Source organism: Ursus arctos, unplaced genomic scaffold (genome assembly GCF_023065955.2).
Source record: "Ursus arctos isolate Adak ecotype North America unplaced genomic scaffold, UrsArc2.0 scaffold_24, whole genome shotgun sequence".
Taxonomy (NCBI): Eukaryota; Metazoa; Chordata; class Mammalia; order Carnivora; family Ursidae; genus Ursus; species Ursus arctos.
In genome coordinates this window covers 21,548,097-21,565,000 of record NW_026622919.1, presented here as the reverse complement: position 1 = coordinate 21,565,000, position 16,904 = coordinate 21,548,097, and the positions used below count along the sequence as shown (strand labels likewise).

The window sequence follows — 16,904 nt, the reverse complement described above, 5'->3', positions numbered from 1 at the left end:
ATGACTAAATATTGAGCTTTTTTGAGATCTTATTACAAGTTTCCTTGTCATAGTATAAACTGCTAGAGAAAATTATGCCCCAGAAATGTAGGGAGGAATGGTCTTATGCCTTCTTGTCCCATGTCTAGGCCTAAAACAGAGACAGGGTTAAAATTCAAGGCTCTAATGGCCTAGTCAGAAATGCCCTGTATTCATGCGATGCCATGGCCCCAGAGCACTCAGTTAAGCCCTATCTGGCTTTGTGCGATGTTGGTGCACAATGGAGAGAAAGGCATGTTTCCAGCGGTCCACATCCCCACTCCTCCTTCCTTTACTGTTCAGACACTAGGGTTAAAGAGGGAAAGAATGAAGGAGAAAGGGGGCTTTCCCACCAGGTTGCCAAAGGTGGCATTTCCTGGCATCTTCTTCCTTCCTTAAAAAAATTCAAGATTCTTTGTTCTGTGCTTCACGAGACTAAGTTGAAGTCAGGGCAAGGATGGGCACAGAGCTTGGAAAGCAGTGTGGATAGAAACTTCATCACATTCTCCAAGCCCCCACACCTTTCCCCCACTCCCAGAATTGTCTTCTCTCTTGGTGTCCCATTTTATATCCCTAAAGTCCCTGAGGAAGAGCAGGATGTGCCTCTTTAAGTGGCCCACATTCACCCTGCCTTATGTTTAGACCTTCAGGGTCATCTCCCTGCCTTCCGTACAAACAATAAGTGAGAAGGACCTCTCACATCCCTCCAAGACAGTCTGGAAAGAATCCATCTGCCTCTTCCCCTGCTTCCAAGGGCCTGTGGTAGTGTGAGCTGGGAGGAGAACTGTGCCAGGGAATTGAAAAGGAAAATTCTCTTGTCTGGGAAGGTCAGGGAGGAGCCTGAAAAGGGGGAGAAGATAGAGGGGGTAAATTTGGGAGCTGAGGCCTGTAGTCCCATCTGTGGGGCTGGCTGCCTAACCTAGGGTAGGCTGTTCATACTGACTATTATTCACAGGATTTATTAGAGGCTCCTGTTTACAAAGCTGCTGTTTCTCCTTTGAAATATAGGGCAGTGGAGAAGAACAGCAAAGAAGAAGGGGAGAGGGTGTCACGCTTCCGGTAGTCCCTTTCTCACCCCTTGTCCACCCCTGCTCCAACATTGGAGGCATATTGGAGGGCCCAAAAGGCCCTTAAAGTATTCAGTCTAGATTCTGGATGTTTCTCGAAGGAACAGGGCTTCCCTCCCTGAAGTCCCCACCAGCCCTGCCTTACACTCCCAAGGTTTAGGCAAGGTGCCAGATCTACAGCCCTGGAGTCGGAGCCTGGAGCCTGGAGTCCAGAAAGATTGCTGAGACTTTGCTGGGAAAGAGGAACAGACTTGAAGTAAGTGGGAGACAGAGGTCGTAGCATCCAGAATGCCCGGCACTTTGGACAAAAAGGAGCTCTGTATTGGCCCAGGGTTTAGCTTGTACTCTGATGGGACTCCTCCTTTGCTCCTTCTCCCTCAGTGTGGCCCATGGGTTGGTGAGCGATCTGGATGTCTGAGCCTCCTCCCACCTGACACCTCAAAGGTTGTTACACATATCCCCTCTCTAGCTCCCGAAGCCATGGAGGAGGGGAAAGAAGGCATCTCAGAGGTGGCACTGCTGTGATATCTATCTATCAGCACCCAAGGAGGCCAAGGAGAAGAAACAGTGACCAGAGAGGGAGCCAGGAGGAGATGCCTGCTCTTGAAATAGCCTCTTTATCCCATCCTCTCCAGCGCCCCCTCTCACATGCTGACAAGGCTGTGTGCCCAAGTGTGCCAGCTCTCCTGGCTGGCAATCCTGCACTGCCGTGCAGGCATCCGGCTCTCTGCTCCGGCACAGAGCACATGCTGGGATCTCTCACACTCCTTTGCTCACTCATCTCAACATGTCCGTGTTGCAGATTCCTAGGGATGAAAGAGGAAGCTGTGGCTCTGTGAGTAGGAAGATGGTGGGCTTGGGGCCCTTTGGGTGCATCTCTGCCTTGCTGGAGGGCAAGGAGGGAGAAGGCTGCTGGCAGCTCAGCTGAGCTCAGGGTTCTGGTGACTCATAGCAATGGGGGGCACATGAAAACATCAGAGAAGGGGGTCCAGGCTTGTTAGAGCTCTCTTTTGCCCCAATTTTCCCCAACTCTGAGTTATGTGGCTTAAGTTCTCTCATCTGGATTGTGGGGCAAGGAGAGACTCCAGCTGTGAAAGAATAGAGGGAAATGGAAGATAAGAGATTAGGGGAGCTTGAGCATTCCCAGAAAGAGGCTTCCCATTGAGGAAAGGATAGGAGAGGCCAGTAGTATTCTCTTGTATCCATTGGCTGCACAGAAGGTACTGGGCATTCACATGTGCAGGCAGACACAGCTACAGCTCCCTGAAAAGATTGCCATTGGTCTCAATACTCTCTTCCCTGGAAATAGACACCATAGAACTGCCGATTCCCTCTTCTCTTACTGGCCAGGTGGGCAGTGTGCATCTTCTCCATTCCTTCTGCATCAGGGGGATGATAGGATATTGCGTTTGAGATCCCATCAGCAGAAAGGGGCCAGAAGGTAGACCAGGAGAACCACTCATGTCTCTGACCACAGTCCCAGGGGCCTCCTTGTTTCAGCAAAGGGAAACAGGGATTTTTGGTATTAGTGTATCCAGATAACTTCAGTGAAGGATAGGCTAAGTAAATGAAGGAGAGTTCTCTGACAGAGCCCGTTTCCATCTGCCTATTTCATTGCTGGCAGCTCTGCTCTCCAGCTTGGGGGGGGTGGGGGAGCGGTGTGCTCTCTGCCGGGCTGCTTCTGGAGATCCAGAGATGGTTTGGGTTGGAGGAAGTGATAGACCGGCCACTTTTCACTCTTCACTCTTCCTCTAGGGAGACGAGACCATCTCTGCTCCCCCAGCTCTCCCTGGCAGCATTGGGAGCCCAGGGCCCCCTGCTGGAATACCGATAATAAAGCTCAGTCCTGAACTGAACCAACACATCACCTGGCTGTGGTATAAAAATGGTGCTGTGAGGGGGAGCCTGGGTGTACCAGGTGGGTATGGGCAGGTGTGGGGAGTTTAGACCCAGGAGAGATATCAGAATTACTCTTCAATACCACATGCTCCTCCTCTTTCTCAAACTTTCTCCTTGGCCTCCCTTTTCTTCTACCTTCCTTCAGCTAGCTCTGCTCCTGGCCACCTCATCCCTTCCAGTCTGAGAAGATGTGGTAAGTAGTTGTCTGTTCCCTATACTTTTCTGTCTTCCTCTCTTCCTCTACTCCCAACTCCCAGCCAAGAGTTACCCCATTTGAACTCTTTATACCAGTGAATGCCATCAGGATCTGAACCCAGAATCCCCAGCCTTTGCCACCCCTCCTGACTCTGAGAATGCCAGTCTGACTCTGAGACCGACTCTTTAGTGCTCATCCTCCCCACAAGGGTAGCCAGGCCAAGACTGGTATGTCCATTGACAGCAAGGGCCCTGACCTGAGGCAGAAGGCTGCTCTAAGGGTGCAGTGGGGCCCGGCCCCAAATGCATGTATGCCTGTGCATTGGACACACTGGTTTATTAGTGTTATTTCAGCATTGTGATGCAGAGAGAGTAAGTGTAACAGCTGCTCCTTGCTTGCAGTGTTTATTGTTACCTAGAGACAACCTCCTGGCTTTTTCCCAGCTTCCCCTCCCCCCCAGCCCAACCCCCTCCCTGCCAACAGTCCTACTCTCCCCACACTGATGGGAAATTTATAGCTTGCCCATACCATGCCTTTAACCCTCTCCTGTCCATAGGGTAGGTGGGGCGAGGGAAGCCAAAGAGAACAGTGGGCATACTTGGGCCCCAGCAGGGTAGAATGGTGAGCAGCAGAAGGGAGGGAGGGAGGACTGCCCCTCCCCAATCTGTGTGTCCAGACTCAGGCTCTGGTTGCCCTCCTGGCTCTCGTGTTGAGAGAAAAGAGCTTTGGACCCAGCATCCTCCTCACAAGATAATTCTCTTCCATGGGCATCTCTAAGCTCCCCCAGTTGGGCTGCCTGGTCCTGAGCAAGCACAGTGAGGTAGTATTGAAACAGGAATAAAAATGGAGTGGCAGAACCCCCAGCCCTCTCCTTTATGTAGAGATGTCCTATCAAGACTAACAAGAGACTGTGGCATGAGACATGCTGGCCACACCTTCCCAACTAGGTAAATGTCAAACATGAAACTGGCTGCTGAGTCAGGTGGGAAAAACTGCCCACTCTAACTTTACCCCAAGCCCAGCACTCAGGTCCCAAGAGACTCCCAGACCATTCTCCAAGCTGGTCTCCTTGGTCTAGTTAGGTTACTCCTTTCTGCTCTTCTTCCTGGCCCATTTTCTCCTGCTTATCTTTTGGTTTGATAGCTTGGATCAAATCCAGAGACCAAGAGGACTGAAACATCTTAGTCATGGCCTCAACAGAACCAGGGAAAGAGAATGTCCTCCACCCCCTCCTGATCTAGGACCTTTCATGGAAAGGTACCATGTCATATATTCAACTGTCCCCACTGGAAATAAGAGAGTTTGAAGAGGGATCGGATTTTAACAAAAAAGATAGAAGGTAGACATATGGAAAAACTTCCTCATGCGATATAAAACTTCAGAATCAGCCTACTTCAGAGATTTTTTTTTTTCTGCCCGGGATAGGTTTAAGTCTGTGCCTATCCAAGGGGAATTGAAAAAAACAAAATTACTTTTCTGTGGCTTCCCCAGATGTGGGCCTCAGTGCAATTTGTTCATTAGCTCTGGGAGTATACCCCTTCTCGGTCCTTCTAAATGTAGTAGCTGATGGTTAGATCACAAGTTTGGGAGGCAGGAAGCCTTGAGTTCCAGTACCAGGTCTGCCATTAACCAACTGTGCTACCTTGGTAAGTCACTTAACCTCCCTGAGCCCTAGTTTCCTTGTCTGTAAAATTCAGATAAACAACCTCTTAAGGTTGTGGAGAGCATTTAGTGAAGTGGTGTGGAAAGCACCTAGGACACTGCCTGATACTCAGTAGGTGCTCAGTGGTTGATACAATAAACAGTCTGTTACTTTTATGAAGTCATCAGGGCTGACATCACTTCAAAGACTCCACGAGTCCTCTGAAATTATAGGCCAAGTAAGTGAACGTATGTATGCTGGGAAGAATGTCCGTGATTGTTGTCATGATGCGGAGCAGGGAGTGCCCGTGTCCTGGAAAGGAAATAACCCCAGTCCCTTGACCCAGACTCTGCCGTTCCCATGCCTCAAACCAGGAGCACATGAGGCAGCTTTCTGCCAGGAAGTACAGCTTCACCATCTAAGATGGAGCTATGAGAGACAGCCATTAGGATAGCAACGTATAGCATTTGCCAGGCACTTTACAGTTTGTCAAGTACATTTACCTACATTAGCTCTTTTAATACCCAGCATATCCCAGTAAAGGGAAGAGAACTACCATTTATTGAGTGCCTACTATGTGCCAGGCATTGTGCTGGATGTGGTTTTTTTTTTAGGTGTGTTTAAAGTCCATGGAGTATCATCACCTGAATATGTCATCATTTACAAGGCTCATCCCCTATTTTTAATAATTTAAGTATTTTACTGTTATAAATAATACCAGAATGAACATTCTAAAGATTTTTTTATTTATTTATTTGACAGAGACAGAGTCAGCCAGCGAGAGAGGGAATACAAGCAGGGGGAGTGGGAGAGGAAGAAGCAGGCTCATAGCAGAGGAGCCTGATGTGGGGCTCGATCCCACAACGCCGGGATCACGCCCTGAGCCGAAGGCAGACGCTCAACTGCTGTGCCACCCAGGCGCCCCCAGAATGAACATTCTAACACATAAACCTTCATCCATTTTTTTTTGAAGATTTTGTTTATTTATTTCTCTCAGAGAGAGAGAGAGAGTGCAAGAAGAGGGAGAAGCAGGCTTCCTGCTGAGCAAAGAGTCCAATGCAGGACTCGATCCCAGGATCCTGGGACCATGACCTGAGTTAGAGGCAGACACTTAACCAACTGAGCTACCCAGGTGTTCCCCTTCATGCATTTTTATAGTAAATTCTAAAAAGAATTATTAGGTCAACAGATACAAATATCCCCTCTTCCCTATGGTTATGGTCATTTTATTGATATACCCTAATGAGAATAATGTTTTTTAAATCTTCCTCTTTGGAATTCTGCAATGGAAACACAAGGGCAGCCCCTTTTCTTTCCTAGGCCCAGCAGAGAGATATTAGTAATCTATCATAGCTTTTTATTATTATTATTATTATTATTATTATTATTGAGAAAATTGTAGATTCACATGCACTTTTAAGAAATAATACAGAGATCCCTTGTACGTTTTTTCTACTTTCATCCGATGCTAATATTTTGCAAAACTATAGTACCACAACCAGAATATTGACATTGATATAATCCACCAGTCTTACTCAGATTTCCCTGTTTTACTTGTTTGTTTGTGTGTGTTCCGTACAATATTATTACCTGTGTAAATTTGTATATCTACCACTAGAGTCAAGGCACTGAACAGTTCCAACACCACAAGGATTCCTCATGTTGCCCTTTTATAATCACACCTACCTCACACCCTCCTAACCCTTAGCAACCAACCACTTACTCCTCCACTTCTGAATTGTTGTCATTTCAAAAATGGAGTCATACACTGTGTAAGTTTTTAGGATTGGCTTTTTTCACTCACCAAATCCATCCAAGTTTTTGTATGTATCCTAGTTTGTTCCTTTTGTTTATTCCATGGCATACCATGGACCACATGGACTACAGTTTGTTTAACCATTCACCTGTTAAAGGACACTTTGTACTCTCACTTTGTACTCACTACCAATTAATGAAGTAGCTCATTTTACTTGGTGTGCTGTTTTATACTCAGAATTATTAAGCTTCTTTAACCCTTCAGGCATGACACTATTGTGTGTGTGTGTTTTTTTTTAAGATTTTATTTATTTATTTGACAGAGATAGAGACAGCCAGCAAGAGAGGGAACACAAGCAGGGGGAGTGGGAGAGGAAGAAGCAGGCTCACAGCGGAGGAGCCTGATGTGGGGCTTGATCCCATAACGCCGGGATCATGCCCTGAGCCAAAGGCAGATGCCCAACTGCTGTGCCACCCAGGCACCCCAGGCATGACACTATTGTTATTTTCATTTCATAGATGAGGAAAATTGAGGCTCACAGTAAATAATTTTCCCATGATCACATGTTAAATGGCAAAGAAGAGCCTGGAACCCAAGATAATAGGGCTCTTTCTACTGCACCAGGCTTTCTCAGACCTTGACTAACATTGCTGGAAATAGGGTGTGTGCAGAACCAAAAGAGAGATTTGGAGGCAGAAAGCATTGGAATAGTGTGGGTCAGTTCAGGTCCTCACAGCTAACTTTGGTTCATAGGTTAGAAGAGCAGCGGTGTCATAGAGCAGGGAGCAATATGACATGTGCCTTTGAAATTGCTTCCCCTTTGCCAGGGAAGAACAAGGCTGAAGTGGATAGAGCTCATGAGCAATCTGCCCACACACCTGGGACTTGGAATCAGAAAGGAAGCCTTTGGGTGTCTATGAGAGGATGTGTGGCTAAGGTCCTCCATGGAAGTGTGAAGCTGAATGTGTCTCTGATGAGGTCTGAGGAAACAGGCCATGATGAGTGAGTGCTCTATTCTGGAGGGGGAAGGGCAATAATAGCAATTTTTTTGGTGGTGGTGGGGGCTACAGGTTATTTGTACACACCCCTTGGGCAGGTACGGTGTCTAGGACATGGTACAAGGGGCAAGCAGAGTGGACGCAAACATGCCAGTCCAGCACTTAGTCCTCACTTTACAACTGTTCTTTACTTCCAGCTGAAGTCATGGACAGTGAAATCAGAAGGAGTTGGAGAAATCACTTGGTCTGTCCCTCAGCCTGTGGGCACCGGTTGAAGCTGACAGGTGGAAACCTAGAGTTGGCCCAGACATTATGGGTGGCAGAGATGCCAATTTGTGGGAGAGAAGGTTTGGCTCCTCTCCTGGGAGCTATGTCTGGCCAAAGGCTGCCTCTTCCCACCTCCTGCTGGAACTGGCTCTTTTATAGCTGATGTTATTGCTCCATTGGCCTATTCCAGTGGCTGTGGACTCATAACAATTTTCCCTGTGTACTTATGGCTCTAGAACCAGGCTGAGAGCACATATCACTCTTCTCCATCTCTCCTGGCCCATCAGAAATGGTCCATCTCCCAGTCACACCCGCCACCCTTGCCCAGTAGTAATTTCAGCCATGGAGGATAAACACTGAGGCCTTCAGAATGTATAGGGTCTACACTGTATCATTGAAACAACCAGAGATATCCATTCTGAACTTGTGTCTTTTGGCTGGAAGTTCTTAGACAAAGGGAGGTCACTATTGAATCTTATTCCCTCTGAGATTTCCTGACTGTCAGAGGTCCTGAATGTGGCTGGGAGACAATTCCTTTTTCTCAAAGCCAAGATGGCTTCTTACCAGGAAATCTCAGAACGCCTGCTTATTTCCTTCCCTTGGCTGCCCCTCTACTCCAGGTCCCCTTCTCTCCTGCTACCAGGCCTTCCCATTCCTTCTTTCTCTTCTCCTCTCTCTCTCTCTCTTTCTCAGCAAGTTTTTTATGTGATTACAGGCACTGCATGGTAATTAGTGCTAAACTCATTTGCACAACTACAGTTAATTGGCTACAACAATTAATTAATGTGTTGGAAATTTGGCACTGGAAAAAAAAAAGTTTGTCATCAAAAAAAGGGCAAAAAATTGTAGAGTGAGATACCCATAAAAATCGAGGACAGGCTTCAAAAGCCCAGCTGGGCCTCAAACTTCAGGCCGGCCTGAGATGCTTTCCCACTCTCAACTCCAACACATTTTCCTCTTTCCTCTTTCATTTTTTTTCCTCTTCCTTTCTTTCTCTATTTCTCTTCTTGCTCCATTTTTTTTTTTTTTTTTTACAACTTAAGCAAACTCATTTCCCTGATAAAATATAGCATGACTAATGGCTAGAGCATGTAAAAATCATTGGGAAAATGTCCTTGGAAGACGAATGCATTTTCAGCAGAATAATTAACTTAATTAACAAATTCACATGCATATTCATCAGGCTATTAATGTCTTCTCGGCTCAGCTTGATGAACATTGCGGTAATAACCATCTCATTTACATACTGCATTCTACTGCGATCCAAAACAGAGACAACATACAGGCGTATACACACACACACACACACACACGCACGAATACACACAACATGTCTGGGCTGCTTTGACTTCCAGGTTGGCTGGGAGTGTGAGTGTGTGTGTGTGTGTATGAGCACGCGCGTGTTTGGTGTGTGGCGGGGATGGGTGGTTGGGAACTCCGGCTGGGTGGCGTGATCTTTAGAGGGTCATGAGTTGAGGTGGGCTAGAGATGGCCACATGTGAATGTCTGAGAACTTTAATCCTCTGTCTCTTTCGAATCTCTCTCTCTGCCTCTCTGCTTCTTTTTCCTTGTTTCTTTTTCTCTGTGTCATTTTCTCTCTTCTTCTCTTGCCACCCCCCCACCATGTCTCTCTAGGGAAAAACTTGGTATCCGTGCCAACTTTTTCCCCCCTCCCCTCCTCCCTCTCTCTCCTCCTTCCCCTCTCCCAACTGCTGCCAGCCGGCATCAGCGCCGAATTGCCATCTCCTTGAGCTCTCTGTGGAGCAATCTCAGAGAGCAGTAAGGTGTGACGCGGGGCTCTGCCGGCTTCGCAGCACCGCCTGCGGAAAGAGCGCAGGATGGCGGAGGAAGATTAAGAGAAATCTCGAGCAGGGCTCGGCTGCCATTGGTGTGTGCAAACGCCGAGGAGGAAGGGAGAGGGAGAGCGAGGAGGGGGGGTGTAGGGGGGGGCACCAGCAGCTGTCGGCCTAATTCTCCTAACACTCTGCTTGTGGTCATATTAGAAAAACAGATTATGCCCCTCGGTGCCACTCACTTATACTTGACATACGTTAATGTTCTATATCTCCATTCTCGGGTCTTGACGACAGTGGACTTTAGGTCGAGGAGGATAGGAGTCTGGGTGGCCAAGGGGCACAAAAGACTCTGCCCTCTCCTCTCCTGACCTTCAACCCCAGCCGGTACTCGCTCTTTAGCAAGCAAACCTGGACGTAGAATTTGCAGCTGATGCCACCATTTGCCCGTGCTCTTTGCAGCCCCTTAGGAGGGGCAGAGGTCAGAGGACGCTTGAAAGCCCTTCCCCCTAAAAGTCACTCCCTCTTTAGAGTCTTAATAGGTCACTTCAGGGCCCAGTGAGACCAGCTCAGTGGCACTCCCACCCTTAATCTTTCTATGGGCCCTCCCCCTCGAATCGGAAGTTGGGGGTCAGAGAAAGGAGTCCATGATAGTCCGTGCTCCATGAGGGGTTATAGAAAAGCCCTAAGCAAAACAAGGCCAGGATTGTTTCTGGGTTGCTATGGAAACCAGGTTCCCTCCTCCTGGCAGGAAGGGAGGAGTGCCTGAGGCTTTCCTCCTTCCACCAATCCGGAAGGCTGTAAGGCGGAGTTTACTAAGGCCTGGGGGAATAGGGCTGTTCTTGGAGGACGAACCAATCAGTCCCGCAGCCCGGCGTGCCCGTCCATAGCCCTTTGACCCCCACCTTCCCTACCCTCTCACCTCAATATTTAAAAGAGGCTTTTTCCTCTGTGCCTTGTCCTCTATGGAGACCTGTTGCTTAGCAACCACTAGTGCCTTCTTCCCAATAACTTGCAGGGACTGAGAGATAAAATATCTGTCTATATTCGGTTCCCCTCCCCTGTCTATTTATATTTAATAACCCAAGCCCTGTCTTGGGTTCCCTTGGCACCTGTTTTACAGGGCTTTTAGAGGGATTAAGTTGCAGCCTGAAGAAATAAAGTTACATCTGAGGAAGAACTTCCAAACAGGGAAGAGTGGGAGAAAAGACTGGAGTAGGTAGGGAAGCTGTGGAATCATATTCTTGTAAATATAGGCAGAGGGGGGAAAAAGTATTTAGAACTTGGAATGTGGGGAGGGGATATCTGCAGGGATTCCCAAGGGTCCACTAAGGACCTGGAGTGGACCCTAAAAGGACTAACTGGGCTGGCATTTTTCATTCCCCACCCCCTGCCTTGCCCCCTTTTCCTGACCACTTCCAGTCTAGAGCCCTCTCATATTTCTGTATGTGAGAGACCCGTTCCTCTGGGGATTTCCAGTTTCCTAGTGTCTGGAAGTTGGTTTCCAGGAGTGGGGGCTGTATGGATGTATGTCCACCAGGCCTGGGTATCTCCCAAAGTTTGTCAGTCACAGGGAAGGAATTCTTTTGAGAGTCATCTACTGGAGAACCCCAACCTGACCCAGCAGTGGGGGCTGTACAGTATCACCACAAATGAGCAAGGAAGGCGTAAGGATAGCCTAGTGGCTGCCTGTCAGAACACCTGGGTTAGGGCCCCCTCTCCTTACTCTCCTGTGATCCAAGTTATTCACTTAATCTCTTAAACCCCTTGTTGGGGCGTCTGGGTGGCTCAGTTGGTTAAGCATCCAGCTAATATCATCTCAGACCATGATAGGGTGATGAGATCGCCCCGCCTTGGGCGCCACACTGGGCATGGAGCCTGCCTAAAATTCTCCCTCTCCCTCTCCCCCCCACCCCATCCCACTCATGCACACGCGTACTCTCTCTTTCTCAAAAAATAAATAAACCCCTTGTTGCTTTGTCTATAGATCAAGAATAATAATGTTTACCTCCCTAGACTTTAGCAGGATCAATTAAAGTGATATGTGAAAGGAAACACTCTGAAAACTGCCAAATATAAGTAAATATTATTTTAAGGTCTGGAAAAGTTCTGACTCCTGGTAGCAGGGGGCATCATGAATCCAGCCCAGGCCTTGGCTTAGGAGCACCAATAGTTTGTTGGCCAGAGAGGTGTGATTCTTTGTCCTGTGGTCAGTCAGGTGGGGAGCTATAAATCAAAATCAAAAACACGGGGCTCTTTAGGGAAAGTAGCATAGAGCATCCCTATCATCTTCCCCACCTCCAGTCCCAGATTCTGACCTCTAGTTCCCCCAGCCAACACCCCACCCTGACCCTCCCAGTCAGCACCTTCACTGTCGTCATGCTAGATCACAGACTGTACAATTTCACCCTCCATACCCCCCCCTTTTCGGCACCTCCTCCAACCCAAGCCTTCTGTGGGAGACAGATGGGGTGTCTGCGATGGAAAAGGCTCTGGGCTCTACGCCGCCTTGGGTGGGCAGCCCCCCTTCCCATCTCCCCACTACTCCCGCTCCCTACCTAAGACACTCAGATTCACCCCGGGCAGCTTTGGAAGCTGCTGAGGATTCCAACGCTCTTCCCTTCTCAGACTCAGCCCAGAAGCAGAGCCAGAATGACATCTTTATCTGAGACCTAGACCCCAGCCCCACTTCATGGAAAACCAATGCAAAGGAGGAATTACGTTAGGGAATGGTAGGCTCCATGTGAAGGGACTATGTGGAGAGGCAGGGAGGGGGCGCCCAGAGTTCCTCACTGAGGACTGGATGGCTGGGGTTTGGGGCCTGAATTGACAGAGGAGGCTGAGACTAGGCAGCTCCTTTGTTCCAGAAATCTGGGGTCCCTGGAGGGAGGCTCAGCTTGGGGAGGGGGGGAAAAGGGAGCTGACATTACAGAGCACCAACTGTGAGCCAGGCACAGTGCCAGAGCCTCTCCATACCTGGACTCACAACTAGCAGGTGAGGAGTCGGAGTGAATAGGTGTCTCATGAGCTCTCAGCATTTCTCGGCACAGTTGACCAACTTCTCCTTTGATTCTATGATTTCACTGCCAATTCTCCTACCACCCTGGCTGCTCTTTCTCTGTCTCCTTTGCAAGCTCATCCTCAACTCCTTGGACTCAGCCAAGTCCCCCGATTATACACTTTCACGGTACTATATATTCTTTCAGAGCACTTAGCACAGTGATTTCACACTTATTTGTGCAGTCATTTGAATAATAATCCTATTTCCCCCACCAGATGGAAAGTTCCATGAGGACAGTGACCACGTCTGTCTGTATTCACCAGTGTGCTCCCAGTGCCCAGCACAGTGCCTAGCATAAAGCAGCTGTTTGGTAAATATTTGTTGAATGAATGAATAAATGACAAAAGGACATCACTCTGGCCTAAACTCAGTTTCTTAGCCACTTCCTCACTCCAGAGCGGACCTACCCCTGATGTATGGACCAGAGAACAGGGTGCCTGGGAGGTTGGGCCACCTCATTCTCCTTGGGGATAAAAACTAAAACATCAGGACAGGAATAAACCAAGTTCCGGGATAGGGGCCCCCTGCCTTACCAGCACCTGGACCTGCCTATATGCTCCCCAGCTTCTCCAGGGATGGAGAGAATTCAAAGTCCTAATAACTTCGCTCCATTTGGGGCCTGAAATCACTCGTGAGCTGGAGGCGAGGACTTCCACCGGAAAAGGGTGTTGTGCAGAAAAACCCCTCTTTTCTGCCTTAGCTGAGACTGCAGAGACCATCTGTTGCCACTCCTCTGTTAGCTTCTGTCCTCTTCCCGTGGACTTCAGGGAAGGAGATCATTTGACCAAGTGGGAGGGATAGAAGGTGAGAGCAAGACAATCTGCTTGTTCCTTGAAGCGTCTGGGGCGATGTTGATGAGCTCAGACCAGGTGATTGGAGCAGAGGGACACAGGAGCCAGCAGCCTCAAGTCCTCTGGGGCTGTACTCTCTACACCCTGGGAAGCAGGGAGTGGACAAAATGACTTCTGGGAGGTGCCCAGTGTTCAGCCCAGGGACTTTATCTCCAGGGACTTTATCTGACCTCTTTGCTGCCTTGCCATCTGACCTCAAACAAAATCTGCAGAAAGTTAATGTTAGGCCAGAGGTGGCAGCTCCTTGCTCTCCCTGGCCATTTCCCATTCTAGCCAACTGCCCATCCTAGAGCATCTCTCCCGCCCAGCTCAGCTTCAGGACCCAGTTCTCACAGCGTCTTCTTACCCAGTCCCCTTGTCCTGACAGTGCTCCTCTGCACCCAGGTACTTGGGGTCATGGATCTGGAAGCCACTCTAGGCAGTGTTGCTCTCTCTGACCCCACCTGTTCTTTGAGCCCCTAATGAAGTAGGACAACTCAGGCTCTGGGCCAAGTCCCTATGTCCTCTTCAAAGGCAACATCTGTCTCCTCGAAGAAGATAAGGCTGGAGGGAGGGAGGTGAGACAGGCACAGGGGAGAAACCCCAATCCTGCCTGGGCCCTCACCCCAGATTCCACTGCAGGCACAAACAGGGTGAGGGGGCAAGACAGCCACAGAGACCCACCCTCACGTATGCCCCTGCACAAGTCTTCATGCCTCTGAGCCCCCAAATACGAGGGCCTCTCCTGGGCTCACCCGGCTACCTGGGCTGCTGCTGCTGCTGCCAAGCCAGCCTTCTTTTATTCATGCGTTGTTTTATTGCTGGCAAATGCTGCTGCTTGCTGCTGTTGGAGGCGTTCCTGCCAAATCCATCCCAACATCTTGGCCTGGCATCAGGGCGGCATGCTAATGTGGAAATTTAAAGAGCCGCTCGGCTTTAAATCGGAATTTTAAATGAGCAGCAGTGCTCCAGAGGGACCCAGGCAAAATCGAGCAGTATGTGATCCACCCTTCCTACTCCCACTCCCGTAGCATCACCCTACCTCCTCTCACCTCTCCGCTTGAGTTGGACATTAGATGAGGGAGAAGCATGGGACATACTAGGGGATGAGGAAGTTACCAGGGCAGAGGATTTGATACAAGATGGCCATCTAAGCCAATAAGGAGCTGGGATCCCTCAACTCAGGACCAAGAAGGAAGCCACCAGTTGCTGTCATGGACAAATGGAGGCAGGGACCTTCAACACAAGGGAGCAGGGCTGCGGATAGTGAAACTGACATTCCTACCCCACTTCCCATTTTACCAGGAAACAAGAAGAGAAGACTCAGAGCAGAGAAGAGGGAAGGTAGAATTCCATAAAGACACTGACGTGCAGGATACGCTTGCGCACACCAGGATATGTGCACACAGCTGTGCACGCAGGTCAGGATGCTTGCTGAGGCCCCTGGAGCACGTGTACACATGGCTCACTTATCACCCATGCGTGGAGAAGAATGATTCACACAGGCAGGGCAGTCTTCCCACATCCAGACCCCTGTCCTAATCAGGTTGGTTTCTGCAAGTTGTTAGCCTGAGCTGTGCCCCAGCTTTTTCCATGAATCCTAATGCACCAATGTTCCCCAGCTCCTGGCAGCTACCTTGAGTCAGCCACGGTGATGACAGAGCCCCACAGCAGCTCTGCCAGGATAGGGGTTGGGGATACCTGCGCTCCTCCTATGCACCTGTCCTGGCTGCAGTGTGGTGCCTTCTCTGGTGGCCATCAGAGGACAGGCTCGGACATCTCACTTGGGAGAAGCGCTGGGCATAGACTCAATTTCAGAGGGAAGAGGAGGCTAATGGGAGGTGAGAGAGGCAGTATCTGTGCCTCTCTGTGACCCACTTTCTTCCTTACCTGTTTCCAGGAGACAGGTGGCCCCTCATTATCAGAAAACATTTGTTGAGTGCCTACCCTCAAGGAGACACTGTTTGGTTTAGCACAGTGCCCCACAATCTTTGGAGCTGGGTTGATGACACCCGCAAGAATCTGGATGTGCTGTCCCCATTGGAGAGTCCACAGTAACTCTCATTGTAACCTCAGCTTTCCCCATGTTAGACTGCCAGGCCAAGAGATGCTTCCTGACCTTCCCCAGGAAGCCCCTCCCTCAAAGAAGCCAGCTCCTTCACCGACTGGTGTGGCTGCCAGCCAAGAGGCTTGGGGCAGGCCTGGGGCATGCAGCTGGCACCTGCCCACCAGATCCCCAAGGAGGACCCTCCTCCCCCACTCCATAGGCCCGTTCAGATGGCCCCTGGGCTACAGGGAGACAGGGCTCACTGTTCCCCGCTCCCAGAGAAAACCTCAAGCTGGAATACCCACCACCTCCTTTTCCACCGTAACCTGCTCCGAGATCCTCTACCCAGACAAGATATACCAAAGAAGCACCAGGTACTTTTTCCAGGCAGGATCAAACACTTAATACAGTAGGAGTTGTGCGGGGGCTGGGTAAGAGGCCTTGAGGGGTGAGGCTTGGGCTGGAATTACGGGAGAAATTGCTGACGTCAAGAGATGGATGAGGAAGGCCCGGGGCATCTGGGTGGCTCAGTCAGTGGAGCATCTGACTCTTGATCTCAGCTCAGGTCTTGATCTCAGGGTTGTGAGTTCAAGCTCCCCATTGGCTCCATGCTAGGCGTGAAACCTACTTTAAAAGAGAGAGAGAGAGAGAGAGAGAGAGAGAGAGATGGATGAGGAAGAAGAACTCAATGAGAGTGACATAGGACAGGGGAACATGAAGGGAGGAGGCTAAGTGAATCTGCCTCTCTCATCTAATTAGCAAATGCAAATAATATGCAAATCACCCCCTCTTTGTTTAGAGACCACTGGGGTTTTGGATGTGGGCTACAGAGGGACCACCAGGCAGCATCTCTGAGACCCTCAGACATAGAACACCCAGGCTCAAGAGAGAGGCCAGAGTGCAGCCATCTTGTAGCTTATTCCCTGGATGGACTCAATCTCTATGGGCCTCAATTTCCCTTTGTGTGAAATGGGAGGACTGGCCTGGATGGTCCTAAGGCCTCTGACCAGTACTAACCATCTAGAGTTCTCTGATTTGGGGCCCAGTGCTGCATGAGTTGGAGGGGTGGATTCTATTCTGGGGTGGAAGCTGCTTGGCCCTCTTGCCCTTGCCACCTGCCTCAGCAGTTCTGCCATGCCATGCCCCTCATGCCCTTGCACCTCCCATCCCAAACTCAGGCAGTCTCCTGCAGGCAGTGTTCTCTCCTGCTCCTTTACCCACACTGTTTCCTCTGCTTGGAATGGCCTTCCTGCTTTAGCCCCTCACCTGACTAACTCCTCCACCAACTCTAACAGCCTTACCCACCTTCCTCTTCCACCTTCTGGGCATC

At 49.5% G+C, this 16,904-nt stretch overlaps 1 protein-coding gene across 8 annotated transcripts in view; it reads left to right on the top strand.

Annotated features, from left to right (window-relative positions):
• Nucleotides 1-13,051, top strand: part of CDK12 (cyclin dependent kinase 12) — a 73,026-nt gene extending 59,975 nt beyond the window's left edge. For 2 of the 8 annotated variants that reach the window (XR_008961208.1, XR_008961211.1), the window contains 4 exons: nucleotides 1,027-1,341; nucleotides 1,555-1,920; nucleotides 2,841-3,003; nucleotides 12,913-13,051. The gene's annotated coding sequence lies outside the window, so the exon portion shown is untranslated. Of the gene's footprint in view, nucleotides 1-1,026; nucleotides 4,999-7,773 lie in introns of those variants that run through there. The other 6 variants (XR_008961206.1, XR_008961205.1, XR_008961210.1 and 3 more) reach the window with 6 other exon arrangements.
• Nucleotides 13,052-16,904: the final 3,853 nt, after the last annotated feature.